General features: G+C 42.8%; 1 protein-coding gene across 20 annotated transcripts in view; it reads left to right on the top strand.

Moving 5' to 3' along the window:
- Positions 1–15,760, top strand: part of RAD51B (RAD51 paralog B) — a 700,041-nt gene that overhangs the window by 393,909 nt on the left and 290,372 nt on the right. The gene's annotated exons all lie outside the window — the stretch shown is intronic.

Here is a 15,760-nt window from a genome sequence, read left to right on the forward strand (position 1 = left end):
GAAGCATTTCTAAATTTCTGTGTTTCTCTGTAGCAAAGCCAGTCATTGCAGCCCAGTTCTGCATCAAGCCAGAACCCAATCAGGAGGAAGAATTATTAAAAAGCATTCTCCTGTAAGACATGCATCAGCACCATTCACTTAAACACAGACTGGCTTTAAATGTTTTTTTTTCATCCAGTCATTTCAATGGGGTAGCATGAAATATATAAATCAGCACAGGATTTGACCTATTTTCCTTTAAAAAGAATTCGTAAAACTCTAGGAAGTTTGGGTTTCAAGTTTTACATACGGTTCAGATGAAGATTGTTAGTTTGACCTAGTGGTTGTGCCTCTCCATCCTCATTTATGGTTTTGAAAAAAAAGACAAATGAATGTTTATTGCCCTGCCTCTTAGAAATGCATTTTTCCAGGAATCAAAACACATCAGACATGTAGAAAGTACCTTACTCTGAGGTCTGGTTCTGTCCAGAAACCTGTTTTGGATTTGCTTTTTTCATTCATCAAGCTTCAGAAATGCTGTAATTTCTGAAAACCCACCCAAGTCAGCAACTTCCAATCTCCCAGTGTTAAGCCCCCTGCACACACTTATCAAATCTGAGGACTGTATTTTCCTAAAAGATTTAGACTGAAGTCTTCAACTTGTTTACAAGCTGAGCAATCAAGGAAGCAGTGTATTGATGATAGACATGTTTTGTCATGGATTGGAGCTCCTGCCCTCAAGACTCGAGAAGACTGTGAAGAAAAAAATCACAAGTCATACATTCAAAAGCTTGTCTAACTTTATCCCAGCTATCTAGTTGGTCCAATAAAAGATATCACCCTAAGAAATCCTTGCCTCAAAAAAAATCTTCACTGGCAAGAGCAGTGAACCTGACATGCTCTCATCCTGCAGTGGAGCAGACGGTCATTCTTTTGATTTAAGCTCAAGACATTTTAGTTTCCTGTTTAGTTTTCAGTTGAAGAGATTCTTTTTTAGCTTGTGGGGTGCTGTTTGTTTATTCTGTGGTATAGGTTATTATTTTTTCCCGTCACTTGCTGGCTTGGGAATTGCCTGAACAATGTTGCTTTATTGAAATTTATTGTGTTTTACTTTTGATAGAGACCTAAAAGTCAAGTGGGAGCCATATAAAATCACAACCTGTTATTATTCCTAATTTTTGGTACTGACTGAGTGACTATTTGAGTAATGGTGTGTCTGAACTAGGACCAGCTTTTGCAAAACAAATCTTTGAAAGCCTTTACTATGTAGAGGACCATCTTCACCTCCATAACATTTAAGACACCGGGTTCCCTCCTGCAAGAACAAGTTGGTACTCTCAAAAGTTTATCAGAAACCTTAGTGATTCTAGTGCCTTGATGGTGACATTGATTTATCCCAGTGGTTCTTAACTTTTTTAGACTCAAGATATCCCTTATTAGGCTTAAGGCACCCCTCAGAAAATGCCAGCTCTTAGTTTTCACTCATTTTTGACTACAGAAAAATAATATAGCAATTCCTCTGTTGCAAAGAACTCAGAAAGACCGCAGCAGGTCAGAATGTTTTAGCACTATGGATTCCTACTTGAAATCTCTGAAGTTATCTTGTGAATCACATTTAGGTGCTGGCACAATAGTACTAATATTGAGTGGTGACCTTAAAATGGTTTCATGGCACCCTGGCTGGGAAACACTGATTTATTCTTTAATAGCCTCAGAGTGATGTCCTGGATGAGACAGTCCTCCAAGTATGGGAGTCTATAGACTCCCACCCTGCCCTTTGTCTGCTTTCATCTTCTGCTAGCAAGGCTTCCACCAACTTTCTTAAGAAAATCTCTGTGGTGTAGGTCCTTGAGCTTGCTCCACACTTCTTGGAACCCACTACAATACTTGCAGCAAAATTGACCCTCATCTTTGAGTCAGGGGCCTTGTCATTGCACATTAAAGGTCTCCCATACCCAGTGTTGTGCCTCCTCTAGTCCTGCTGTGAATTAGCTTCTCTCATGTAGAAGAGAATAGTTCCTGGTGTAGGCTTTCTCACTGGATTTACTTGGCTCTGGGCCATGAATATCTCATGATGCGAGATGTTGCAATGCAGACCTGTGTGCCCTTCTTGTGAAAGAGTCCGGAAGGAACAGCTCACCGGTCTGGGGCACAGCATTCTCTAGCTATGAGCAAACTCTTATCAGGAGGGTGAGAGACAAAGCTAGTGGCATTTTCAGTCCAGATATAATTTTTCTAGACTGCCTTTAAGACAGGGCACTTGTGTGAAGGTTTTGCTTCACTTTCCTCACCAGCTGATCTAAAATAGGGTGCAGGAACCTGGCAACCTTTTTGAATGGTAGGGAGGGAGTTGTTGGTCAAGGCTCCTCTCATCTGTTGGCACTCAATCTCAAAATCAGCTGTCTTGTACTGTCCATGTAAGAACTAGTTAAAAGTAGGATCTTCCTGTAGAACCACAGTTGTGGTGATCCTTCAAGGTGGGGAGTTAGCTACCAGGCTGATTTATCATGAGTGATATATGATAAATGACCTCATTTAGCTAATGATGGACATTTGCCTTTATCATAAAAGCTTTTTGCACCTTGTTGTGTTTCTCATTGTCAGCTCTGAGTTATTCAGGAGAGGGACGCTACTATAGTCCATGCAGAGTTGAAACATAATAGCAGCATTTCACTGGACTTACACAGCCGATTTGGCTTCTATGCAGCATTGCCACGTTCACATTCACACTGGAAAATGTCCCTCAATTCATAGATGAGGCATTCTGTAGCAGCAAGAAAAACATCATCCTCTCCCAAATTGCCTGTCTTAAAATTTTATAGAGGGCCTGAACTGATGTTTTACTGTGTTCCTACTCATGCGTTGCCAAAAAAAAGGTGGGGGAAAATAAAACAGAACCCAGGCAGAGGAAAGGAAACTGACCCAGACCTTTTTGATGGTTGTGAGCTTGCTACTTAGTGCAACATATTGGCCTGGGACAGAGGAAAGTACAAAGGCTGTAAACCTGGCTTTTCAGAAAACACACCTCTCTCTAATCCCTTCCATCCGCCAAGAGCCTCCTCAGGCTGCTGTAAAATGTCTGTTTTTCAAAGTGATTTGATTCCCATAGCCACGGGCAAAGGCACCCAGGCAGCTCTTGTTTGATTAAAAACTCGAAACTCTTGTTAGCAGCTGTAAACACAAACAGCTGCTCACTGAAACCACATAAAGATGGAAACCAGATATGGAACTTGAAGTTTTCGACAGCTCATCAACTTGCAGAGAAGAATTTTCCTTAGGAACAGCATTGTCCTAATTTTTTAAGGTGCAGTTAAGGGGACCCTACGGGTGAGGAGGGAGGATGTGAAAGCTCATCTTCACACTGCTCTGTGTAGGGTGGACTCCCACACTGTTAGAGCAGTCCTTTGGCTGCTATACCTTATTTCAGACGATAAGAGCTACAGAGAGCTGAAAATGTGAACAGGGATAAGTATATAATAGGGGCAGTCAGCCATGCCCACTCTCTATTATCAACATTGTCTCTCCATGCTTGGCCAGGGAGGGCAGGGTGAGACAGACGGACAGACAAAGGGGGAAGTGGTAATGGAGCCTCTTTGGCTCTATGCCACCAAAGTATCACCCTTGTATCAGAATCATATGCCAGTTGTACTAGTTATAGCGTCAGTTTATTCTAGCTGTAGGACTGGATAACACCAGCATTATTCAAAGTGGCTAAACCATGCCAGGGGATCTGGTCTATTGTCCTTTGAAAACTGTGTTTAGTCTATCTGATTATTTAATATGAAACAGTTTGCAGCTCTCGAAAGTTATGGATATCCTCCCCCGCACCAGGTGCTGCTATTTTCCATCAACAAACATTGTTCTGAAAGCTGCGTAACCATGTCTCAGTTGTGGTTGCTGATTTAAAGGACCACTGACAAGATAAACATGAAACACTAGAGCAGTTTACTTGTGTGTTAGTCATGATACCTGAGATGATTAATACTGACAGATTTTGGAAAATCTTGTTTGTTTCTGCTTGTTTGTGGTGGTTATTTTTTTTTTCATTTCACTCTGGACAGTGACATTTGATTGTGTAATTACTGTTTGCAAAGAACAGGGAAGATGAAAAGCACTGTCTAAATGCCAGGTATCACAATCAGTTTTACTTTCCAGGTCTCAGACACTAGCTCAGTACTGTTTCCAACACCGCAAGTAAACTTTATACATAAACACACACACATGCATATTGTATGTGTGATTTTATATATATGAAATCTCTCTCTCTCTTTCTCTCTCACTCTCTCACACACACACACACACACACACACACACACTCTATCAGAAACATTCTGAAATTACAGCACTAGGCATCTGGAGATCTGTTTTCCATATATTGCTTTGCCAGAATCTTCTTGGGGGAACTTGTGGAAGTTTGGACATGTTTGGAGAACTGTTTGACACAACCCTTCACTGGGGGCAGTGCTGAGCTGTATTGTCCCAAGTACACAAGGTTCTTTGGATAATCCGATATCTTTTACTAGACCAACTAATTTGAGTTGGTTTAATAAAAGATATCAGATTTACCGAAAAAACCTTGTCTGCCTGTGTTCCTGAGACCAACACGGCTACAACATACACCCCCTGAAACTTGGAAGGTATTGTCCCGGGGGAATTTCAGCGCACTCCTAAAGCTGTGTGCAGCAATGTGAGGACCGCAGACAGTAATAGCCTTCCACAGGATTCTTTGCCTTTTCTCCTACTGCATTGCACTGAATATATGGCAAGCCAAAGCTCTGCCTGTTTTCCCTTTTATCTGTTCCTTTTGAGGGTCGCTGCAACCTTTTTCTCTCTCCCCGCCCCTCCCACCCCCAGTCCCTATGGGTTTGAAATCTGTCCACCCATCACATCTTACACAGTGGGAAAAGTATCTTATTCCTCTCTCACACTTTGTGGAGTTATGTAAGTGTTGGGCAGAATCTAACTCAAATTTCTCTGCCCCTTTTTCCTCAAGCCTTGATTCTTTAATATTTTTAAGAGCTGTTGAAATCCTCTGACAACAGCCCCTACAGAAGTAGAAAGTAATTTTTATTTCAATTTTGTTGGAAAAAGGAGCTGCCTGGTACTCTAGCTTGAGGTTCCACATGTGGGTTTTTTGTGTATTAAACAATGGAGGGTTCAAAACCCGATGTTAACATTAAACTTTTCATGAATGTGAAATAATTGAAGACAATTCCTGTTTAGATTTAAGTGTTTTTGGAAGGTGCATGTAACCTGGATTCAGTGGTACTGTGCCTTAAAGTGAAACTAGCTTCAACTTGACTGAAAAATTGGTCAAAGAATATTTGTTAAAACTATATTAGATTTTTTAAATGTAGTTTTTATGTGGTATTAGTAACACAACTAAGTATTTTTAAACATATGGTTTGTAACTTCCTAGTTGTCCTTAAAAAATTGTGACCTCTTCCATATACCTACCGCCAGTACCAGACTGAACATCCCCAAAGTATTTCTTAATAGAAACAACCATAGTGATGTCTGTGTCTCTCTATTTCTAGCTGGTAAATTGCTTGATTCTTTTGAAAATTGCCTGCTAATTGAGGTTGGTGGGTAGGTTTTATTACAGTTTTGGAGAAATGAAGGACAAGCTAAGTTGAAGAAATCAGTGTTTCCTTTAGCTGTGAAAGTGATTAGTCTCATGTCCTGCCCTATCTGTTTCACAAGTAAATTCCATCGTCTAGGTCCAGGTTCCGTGACTTATCTGCCACCTGCTGCACTCAGGAGTCTCTATGTTTGTGGACAGTTTAATTGTTTTGGTAGAATATAGCTGAGGGAGAGGGAGTTGTTGTCACAGAGAAATTGGCTAGTCTATGCAGGGCTTTGTATATCAAGGCAGAGACCTTACACGATATGTCAAGACGGGTAGTGGGGAGTGCAAGGCATCTGGGGGACACAGTCACAGAATCTTGTGTTGAGAACAGATGGACTCTTATCCGTATGTGTGGCTTCACTACTAGGTCTGGTGAGTTGTAGTAATCAAGTCTGGAGGTTGCAAATACTTATGCTCGCCAGGGCTACACCTGACAGGCTAGTGTACAGTGTTTTTCATCAGAAGGAAATGGGTACATGAAGAGTAAGCAAATCAGGGAGTGGAGGGTCTGCAAACAAACAGTGATGCAAGGAATGAGAGACTCGGGAAGAATGTACAAGAAGCGTCTGTGTGTGAAGTAATCCAGCAAGCACTGGGGAGCAAATTCACTCGGGCTCTGTCTGTTCCCTCTGCAGGATCCTTGCTGGTGAAAAGGGATTTATAAAAATTGATTATAACCTTTACAATAAAAACGAAAAAATAGTAATGACCACCATACATCTTCCCTCAGCAGTTAAGTTTGAGTAGCTAGCAAGACAGACTTGTCAGGAAAGTTATCAGCTAGTACAAGAGAGGCTCAGTGACAGTAAAGAAGAATGCCTTGCTTTCTCAAGAGCCAAGAGACTAATCCTATTGCTGACTGGGCTGCAATTCAAGATTCAGAGGCATGCGAGACATATCCCTGCTGTGCATGGAGATGGCACAGTAGGGATATTATTGGAAGACAGGACAACAAGGGTTCTGGCCCTCCCGCAAAACTTCCTCCCCTCCCATCCCCCTCTCTCTTTTCTTTTGCAGTTGCATACAGTGCTGTGGCTTGGAGGTCATTTGTTTCCCACAACTTCACAGAACAGTGTAGCAGAAAGGGGGGCCATGATCTCTCACAAGGGGCAATGTGAGGCCTTCTTTCATCTAAAATAAGCTAGTACTCTGGGCCCTGGTATATGTGTGTGTTTGTGTGTTTAAAATCCTTTTGCACACAGTCCCAATGTGAAACAATCTGTGGCTTCAATTGCTAGAAAACATCCATTTTTTTTTAATGGCCAACTTTCAGCATTTTCCAGCCAGCGTTGGTTTTCTATTCAGCATGAGCACATCAGGACACATCCCTTCACCCTTTCACACAGCTATTAGGATCCAGGGCCCATCTGGTCAACATCCACAGAAAGGCTGAATTGAGAAAGCAAGGAGGGGAGGGTTAACTCCTTTTAGCTCCCCTCTGCCAAGCACAGACTTCTCCTTGTACACTGCTTAGGAGTGTTTGCTAACTGAGCGTGTCAGGGGGACACTGATTTCGTGGAGCCAGCACCCCAGCAGTTATCTGAAACACAGTGGGGGATGGCAGCGTTTTGTGGAAGCAGTAGTAAAAGAAAGAGTTAAAAAGGTAATGCCTGGCTCTGCTGAGAATGGAACAGAATTAAAATTCTGTAGCTGCTCTCATGAGCCTGAGAGCCAAATCATTGGAGCCTTTGACTGTGATGGAAAAGCTCTTAAAAAAAAAAAAGAAGAAGAAGAAAGAATTCCCTACTCTGCACATCTATCATGCTGTGTGATTGCTGACTTGGGTGCTAGAGGGACACTTAATTCCTCTTTATATCACTTTGACACAAAGGTATAAACTTAGCTTCACTCTTACATCTCTTCCTTCCCTCTTTGTTTATTACCTCCATTTGCTTACACTCTCACATGTATCTCAGTGGTCACTCTCTGTACCATCATCCATCCCATTGCTCCACTACCCAGCAACGTTCTGTCCAGCTATCCCTGCCATCCTCCATTTACTTTCTCCATAGTCTCCCAGATGACTGGGGAGATGCGGTGTTTCAAAACCCTGAAGAACAGAGGCAGGCAAAATATGGCCCACAGGCCAGATCCGGCCCACCAGACACTTTAATCCGGCCTGCAGGCACCCGCCAACGAATTGTATCCCGCCCAGCCCTTCCACCCATGAGGGGGGGAGTGAGGTGCCCACATACACCCCCCCATCCACAACATGCCCTATTACGCCTCACTCCCACCCTTGTGGGTGGAAGGGCCCCTGACCAGCACGCAGCTTCTTGACGGGGTTGCTGCCACCACTGCTGCAGCTTCCGGGGAACCTGCTCGGCTTCCCTGGCATCCCGCTTGCTCTGGGCAGCAGGTAGGGAAGTGGCAGGCGCAGGAAACATGGGGCTGTGGCTGGCGGCAACACAGAGCCCACGTCCAGTGGGGCGGCAGGAGCACAGAGCTTGGGTGGGCAGGGCATGGGTGTGAGGGAGGGTGAAGGGGGGTGGAGACCCCACTGCTACCAGCAGCAGCAACAGGCAGGTATACCAGGGGTGTTTGTGCCCAGTGCTGGCACCTGGCGGCATGTGGCTCCAGCCAGCACTGTGTATGGGGCTGAGGAGCGCAGCCCCACACTCATGCACCACTGAGGGAAGCTCCGCGTGGGAGCCGGCTGCCTTCCCTGCCCCTGCCACTCGGGTCCCAGGACTCCACCAGAAGTGGAGGGAAGCCCCCACCCCCTGCTTTCCCATGGAGGCCCAGGACCTGCACGACAGGGAGCTGCATGTGCACGTGAGGAACCCCCATGATAGAGGCAGCCTGCTGGGTTGTGCTCCTCACCTCCATGCACAGCACTGGCTGGAGCCACGCACCACCAGGCGTCAGCATCTGCACTGGACATGAGCAACCCTGCCTGCTGTTGCTGCTGGCAGTGGGGGCTGTGTACCGTAGGGGGGAGTGTGTGGGAGTCCCCACACCCCCCACCCTCCCTCAGACCCCATAAACCACCCATTCACACCCTTCCCCCACAACCATCCCACATATACACCCCCCAACATACCCTATCCCCCCACACTCCACTATTCACACACCCCCCAACTACCCCCCCACAATATACAAGAGTAAGATTTTATTGTTGAGTTATTATGCAGTCACCTCTATATACACTACACAACCACAAATCATGACAAATACTTTTTGTAATAAAGTTAAAATTCGCTACAGTAGGTGTTTGACTTTTAGTGTATGATTTGTTTTTTTTTCTGATTCCAAGATGACAACCCTTCCTCCTCCCACCCCAAAAGCAGTGTTTCCAGGGGGCAAGGAGAGGGACTTACACTGGCAAAGGTCAGGGGTTTCAGTCCCGAGATGGTGACCAGGGGACAGGGCACCTGTCAAGAAGCTGGGCTACCCATGAGGCCCTCAACAGCTCACCAAAACTCATTAAACAGCCCTCCAGCTAAAAATTGACCACCCCTGCTGTAGAAACAACTTTCTGAAGATAAGAGAGCTGTAGACTAATTGAAAGGGCAAAAATGATGTCCTGCAAACACCAGATGTGACATTAAGTTTACCAGCCAGACCCACATGCTTGTTAGTCACTGACCTGGCAGGGCAGTGGACTTGCAAGTAACATCATTTGCCAGCAGAGGCATTTGATGTCACCCTTTTCTAGTTCCTTGCCTTAAATTAATGGATGTGTGTAAGCAGAAATTTATTACCTGAGCCCTTTCTTATGATGAAGAAATGTTGACTAATGATCTTGTAGGAAGGTTTGCTTGTTACATACAAAAGCAGATTGCAAGATAAGAAAGAAATAAACAAGATGATGAAATATGAAGCTACACTGTCACACAAGTTTGGATCGGCATGGTCCTGCTGGTCATACATTTATAGATTCAGAGATGTTAGGGGCTGGAAGGGATCTTATAAGATCATGGGGTCCAGCCCCCCTGCACTTGGGCAAGAAAGACTGCTGGGGTCAGGTGACCCCAGCAGGGTGAGAATCAAGACTTTTTTGAAGACCACCAGGGTAGGTGACTATACCACCTCTGCGGGGAGTCTGTTCCAGACCTTTGGCACTCAAATTGTAAAGAAGTTTTTCCTTATGTCCAATCTGAAGCCACCTTCAATCAGTTAGTGTCCATTGTTTCTTGTCTTCCCCTGGGGTGCCTTGGTGAACAGATGCACCCCCGGGTGATATACACCTCTTATATACTTATAGGCTGCCACCAAGTCCCCTCTAAGTCTTCTCCCCTCTAAGTCTTTACAAGCATCTGAACAAACGTTCTGTTCTTTAGGCAGTCCTAGCTTGGTATTGCCCCTTCGCTGACTTCAATAACCCTGCAGAAGCTAGAGCCCACCTCTGTTTTTTGCCTTGACAGCATGTGCAGCTACATGGCCCTGCTGGGTCATCATCATTTGGCGTGAGGGAGAACAAACAGGACAGTCATGAGTGATGCAACTACCCTTCTCCCAAAGGGGAGCTGAACATGCTCCTAGCAAGGAAACAAAAGATTACAGAATCTAGAATCAAATCCTTCTTTTCCACACAGTGGCCATAGAATAAAGGATCCAGTGACAGGCCCCATAAATAAGCTGGTATTTCCATTAAAACAACAAACTACCAAGAGCCAGTTCAAAATAAAAGAGAAATACAGCCAAATCTCACTGTTAAGTACTCCATTATCTTGCCTTTAACAGCTTCCTACACCTCATACTTCAGGGGAGCCAAAGTCCTTTCCACTTCCAAAATTTCTCTCCAGTGTGCCTTTCCACTGTATGGTGAGAAATTCTTATGTGGTCTATGCACAATGCGTTTATGTTCTGAAGTATGGAACTACTATCTTAGCATGGAGTGTTACAGCACATGTTGCTATTGATTGTGAAATTTGTCCCATCTTTAAATCTAGTATTCACCATGATGACCTCCTGCTTCAGTTGAATCTAATGGCTGACTGGATACGTTCCCTTTTATTTGTTTTAAATGTAATCTCCTAATTGTTTAATAAATTGATGTGATATGTTGTAGAGCCACCTCATGTAAATTATCTGTCACTCTTTCCTTTTGAAGCTGGGCAGTCCTAAATTTTACAGTCTTCCCTCATATGTAATTCCCACAGGAACCCCAAACATCTGCATTTACTATATGTAGATATCTGAAGCCTTGGCAAGTAGGTTTGGTCATCTGAATGTAGAGAAGAGACCTTGTTTATTACTGTCATGGTGCTAAACTGGTGCTTGTAAAATACAGCGAATGTTCCAGTTTGCTGTTTTTCTCTATCAACACCAACAATGGCGAGAAAACCACCCTTCCGTGATCATCGTTCTGGGTGACTCTTTCTTTTCTCTGATAGGCAAGATCACTCAGTCCCATGCTCCAGTCCAGCATGGAATGCCTAGCCTGTTCTGCCTTTAGGTCCGATCCCACAATTTCTAAATCACCCAAATTGCTTAATGTATTACAGCCCGATAAGGACATTAGAGAACACAATGCAATGATTATGCAGAGTTGCTACATTGAGACACACACCCCATTGCATACTTATGCATGTAAAATCCACATTCTCTCAGGGAAATATGCAGTGTTACTATGTAGTGTGCTTTTTGCTGGCCCTGGCTCTAACAACATACCATGTTGGTAATTGAAGCCAAGTTAAAAAAAGATCTAGTAACATTATTTCCTGTACAGGACCATAGCTTGTGAGGAATGTGACTGGTTATTCTGGCAATACTAAGCATAGCAGTTGTACAGTTTGGACTTATGATGGCATTTATATGCTGGCTGGTATAAAAGCCAGTGCAAAGGCCCACTCTCTCCTTCCATAGCAAGTCGTTCAGGGGGTCTAATACCTCCTTCTTGGAGTTGCCAAGTGTACAAAGCAGGGCAAAGGGATATTAAATTAGTCTCTGAGCAATGCTTAGTTCAGTTATCCTGCCTATGCACTGGACTAGTCCTGGTTTTTGCAGCGTTCTGGTCATGGAGGACAGGAAATACTGAAAAGAAGATGGTGGCAGAAGGGAAAGAAATGGAGGTGGGGCATTGTGGGGGGGACTAGTCAACAGCAGTTAATGTAGTTGCACTCACTTCTGATAATACTTTTTAAATGAAAATGCTGTAATTCAACTTCATCTGTTCCATTTATCATTTTGGGGGTAGCCAGAGGTGCTTTCATTATTTTATTAGTAGTGTTGTCCAGTTTCATTATAATGTCTGAAAATTCCTGTCTCATTTCCTCAATTCCTATCTCATTGCTGTCGTGTAACTTTGCAGCAAATCTTCTTCACCATACCAGCTATTTCTTGGCTTCCTAGAACAACAGAACACCAACATTAATTGTATTCCCTCTTTGCAGTGCTGCAGAAGGTCTCTAATATTTTCTAAGATTAAACTTCTTGTGCGCTTCAACTACAGACCTATGAAGAAAGGGAAGGGCAATAAAAAACAAATCTCTGAAGTCTGCTGATAGCCTGACTTGTAAAGCTCAGTTAAAGGGCATATAAAATTGTTATTTCAATACTGTTGTCCTCTTTCTAATGTAAAGACCCAACAAAGCTTCCTTTAGCTAAAACTCAAGTATCTTCCCTCCCCTGCCCGCCTCCCCCCTGTTGAGCCCATTGGTATATCTATAATTCCCATCCATGTATTTGAGACACACAGTGGAACATTTGACTAGATTCAATATAGCAACCAAAAATATGGGGGTAGCAAAAAAGTTTGGCAATGAAAATGATGGGTTTTTGAGCTCGTAAATAAATAATGAGTTTGTTGTCTCACACCCCAGTTAAAGCTCTCAAGAGGTTCTTATGTTGCTTGCATTTAGTGAGAGCGTAAATGAAACCCCTGTTGGCCTTGGCAGATATTGGCCTCTTCCATGACCTTGTTTGAATGGAACAAAAAGTCATTGGTGGAACAAAATTTCATAGCAATGAACTTTTTTGAAAGAAAAGGGCAGTTTTCTGAATTGGGTAATTGGATCACCATCCCAAGTGCCCTAGGGCTTATATCAAATATATAAGAAGGGGATTAATAAAGTCAGTGTGTAAATGAACTTCAGGCAGCTTCCAACTGTAACATTTCATTCACAGGAGCTTTGGGACAAAAAAACAGGTTTCTTCTGAGTGCTTGAAGTGCTCTTTATGAAATGCAGGAAAGACTGTAAACTAGAATCCTTGCCATTGTGTACAGTCTAATTTGAATTCTGTAGTTAAAACAATATGTAAACTTCATAATAGAGAAGGGAGGGCTTTTATGAGACTTGCATTAGCAAGGCAACATAGTAAAGATGATTCAAAATATTGGGATAGTTTCTGCATTACCCTCATTCTCCTTACTGCTTCATTGTGTAGTAGCTGAAAAAGATTTGTTGAAGGGTTTTCTGAGTGAAAAACTATTTGGGTAAAATATTATACCATAGATCTGTCACATGAAATCAGGAGAAGACTCTCGGAGTCAAGGACACTCCACGAAAACCACCTGCCCCTACACAGAGACCAGGTGATCTCAGGTGCCAGGTGAAAACACAAGGGAAGCAGCTATCTGTTTGATCCCAAACTCAGGCCATAAATGGCTTTACCAATGAAAAACAATCCTGAAATGTACCCTGAAATGATTTGGAAAATAATGCAGTTTGTGTGAATTAGAAATGTGTCCCATCTATGAAACACAGCTATAATATATAGATAGTAGGCAGCTGCATTCTGCACTACAGACATAGGTTTCTATAGCAATTATGAATAGATCTGCCTGTATCTCAAAGGCTTTTCTTCTCAATAGTAAATGCAAACTCTTTTTCTGTTTTTGATGTCATGGGATTCAGAACTCGAAACTCCACTTTTAGTTTCATATTCAGAGGACTCCTAAAACTCTAAGTGAACCTCAGTTTATAAATTCACCAGCCAGATTTGTGGTTTGTGCCCTCCATGTTGCATGATTTTTTCAAGATTTGTTTGAAACTTGGCCCAAACACTAGGCATGACACACTGATTTAAATTTATTCCTGGTTTCTGCCAATGTAAACAAGCTCATAACATTTGCAGCTCTGCATACAACTGTGATTAAAATCAAATTGCATGCTACAGGGCTTCAGCTTGTCACCTGCAAAGGTCTGGAACAAATTTGTCCTCAGCACATAGCTGAACAGAGGTTTCAGGGATACAGGTTTTAGATGTATTTTGAAGTATCACAATGTGGCTAGTACTGAAGATGGTCCACTGCTGAAACGATCAAGAGAATCTTTCTTCTTAGGTGCCCTACTGGTGTGTCTTTTCCACATTCAAGGTGGTGGTCAGATTTAGTGTAAAAGGAAATTTTCCTTTAGCTTAGATGGGTAGGTTTTACCTTCTTCTGCAGTGCAGGCATAGAGCATCTGCTGGGATCCCTTGGGCATCATTTACTTTGGGCACTGATGACTTCTTGGCATCTCTTGCTTTTGGCATGTTGTGCATGAACAATTTAGTCCTCAGAACCCTGGAATGATTTTGTCTAATTCAAATTATTCTCAATATAAAAGCAACTGGGTGAAATGTAATAGCCTGTGATAAATAAGAGCTATTCTAGCTCACTTTTAACTCAGTGCAAAGAAAGTGAAATTACTTGCCATCTCTTTCTTGAAGCTGACCTGTGATTTGCTAATATGTTTTATAAACACTTTCTTGAAGCAAAATATACATATTTGCCTTGCAGTTTGAGAGTTTATAAAAGTAATACTTTGTCCTTTTTAAAGAGTATTCTGTTTGGGAATCTTGTAGGAGAACCTACTTATTTTGTGGATCTTTTCAAATAATTTTCACTTATTCCTTGTAAAAAAAAGATACTGGCATAGGAGTTATAGAAGAGGAATGAAGACCCAGAACGTCTGGGTTCTATTCTGATCTCTTCCATGACTTATATGTGAAGGTGTGTGACTATGATATGCCGCAGGTTGCCCATCTGTGTGTGCCCCCTCTGACTTCAGATGTGTTTGAGCAAATATACGGACTTTCATGTGATTGGATTTCAATTGAAACGCAAAGGAGTCAGGTGTTTAAGATGCAAAGGGGCTGGAGGGGACTGAACTTATTGGTAAACCAGGCTGGGACATGCTTAGGACAGCAACTTAATCTTAGTGCAGCCACTTAAATCCTGTGGCAACTACAGAGAGAAAAAAAACCCTCGAATCTTTTCCACAGAGCCCAACCAACCCGCTACCCTCCTTTTACTCAGGACATATTTGTTCTGAACAGGTTGCATGATTCACCACTCCTGGGAGTTGGTGCTGATCTCATGTAATTTGTCGCTGTTCCCCTCCCTCTGCCCTTCCCCCCCCCCCCCTTGCAGTTGTTTGAAACAGTTTTGTACTTGGAAATTACATCACTGACTGATAAAAAACTATTTAGGGAGACAGTCTGTGTGTACTGCAAGACACAAAGTTAGTACAGACTTTTTGCAGTCTGCTGAATACTGAGGCAGAGCAAAGGCAGACAAGGTTCTTTGGGTAAATCTGGTATCTTTTATTATACAATTTAATCAAAAGCTGTTTAGCACAGGGGTAATCAGGCAGGTTGCACATCTTGACAGTATCCCCTTGGCTTGTGATCTCATTAGATCTAACAAAAGGAACAGGTTAGATTGAATGGGAGAATCCCAAGGAAAAAGTCAGCAGACTACAGAAAATGTTTGAGAGTTCAGCACCATCCTTTGGGCCCTCTGAAGCCCATAGTTGCAGCCAGTTCCCATTTAATTTTTGGAAACTAGATACGCAATGGAGAATCTCAGCTTTCACAGTTTGAAAAATTGCAGAGCTTTTTGACGTATGCAGGGAGCTTTGAAGAGGAAGCTAATAAAAACTGATGGTTGTAGTAGAAAAACTCAAGTAAATGCTCTCCACTGCAATAGCAGGAGTTTCAGGGGACTTGAAAATTTCATACCTGGTTCTTTTATGTGAAGTAAAGCCACTACATTTTTGTTGTAGCCTAAAAAATTCATTCTGCTAACATCCACCAGAATTGGTACACTAGCTCTGTTCACCACCATGTGACAACGGTGGTCATGCATTGTTATGTTTGACTTGAGGGAATGGGAAAAATGGCATCATAGGTCTGCCTAAATGTGTTGACACTGTCTTTGTATGTATCCATGGGTAGTAATCTTCATTCTGAGTTGATATTGAGCTAATGCCAGTCATCCAG

The sequence above is a fragment of the Alligator mississippiensis genome, chromosome 2 (assembly GCF_030867095.1).
Source record: "Alligator mississippiensis isolate rAllMis1 chromosome 2, rAllMis1, whole genome shotgun sequence".
Taxonomy (NCBI): domain Eukaryota; kingdom Metazoa; phylum Chordata; order Crocodylia; family Alligatoridae; genus Alligator; species Alligator mississippiensis.